We start from the raw sequence: 745 nt of genomic DNA on the forward strand, positions 1-745 counted from the left end.
GTTAACCGGTTAAACCTGGAGTTATCATGGTTACCAGTACAATTTCACATTGGATTATCGGTTTAACTGGTTAACCCCGGTTTAGTGGGATGGTGCAAGTGGCGCTTAATTAAATAAATGTACGTCAATCTATAAATACATGAAGATAAATTATTCAAAACATGTTCATTTATTTATAGCATGTACAAAACAGAGGAGAGCTAATCTATTATCAGGCTCATTCAAAATGGGGTCAGATAAAGATAGAATGAGCAAGGGCAAGTGAACGCCTATTTCGACACAGCTCCCAAGAGGTAGCGTGGCCGAGCGGTCTAAGGCGCTGGTTTAAGGCACCAGTCTCTTCGGAGGCGTGGGTTCGAATCCCACCGCTGCCATTATCTTTTTGTTTTTGTTTTTTCTATTTTATTATTGTCGGTAGTAGGTTCAGTTCTATCAATCTTTACGTACGTGTTTAGTTATGTCGAAGGTCAGAATTCAGTATTTATTTGAAAAATTTTGCTGCCATTTACGTGATTTACGAAGTTCTTACACATGTCATTCATAGCCCTTATTAATAATCCTTTGAAATCTCACTTTTCTTTATCTACCATTAAGTCTGTCAATACCAACATTTCATTGTATAAGGGTATCAAACTTCCAAACCTTGTGACCAAAATAATATGTATGAAACGTAAGTCATATTTTGTTTGAACTTTGAACCTTGAACCTTTTATAAGTTAAGTACCTACCTAAATAAGTAAATACC

General features: G+C 36.1%; 1 non-coding gene across 1 annotated transcript; it reads left to right on the top strand.

Moving 5' to 3' along the window:
* The first annotated feature begins 292 nt into the window (after positions 1 to 292).
* Trnal-aag (transfer RNA leucine (anticodon AAG)) lies at positions 293 to 374 on the top strand. The gene has a single exon. It is a non-coding gene; the product is annotated as a tRNA-Leu (tRNA).
* Positions 375 to 745: the final 371 nt, after the last annotated feature.

The sequence above is a fragment of the Cydia fagiglandana genome, chromosome 16 (assembly GCF_963556715.1).
Source record: "Cydia fagiglandana chromosome 16, ilCydFagi1.1, whole genome shotgun sequence".
NCBI lineage: Eukaryota > Metazoa > Arthropoda > Insecta > Lepidoptera > Tortricidae > Cydia > Cydia fagiglandana.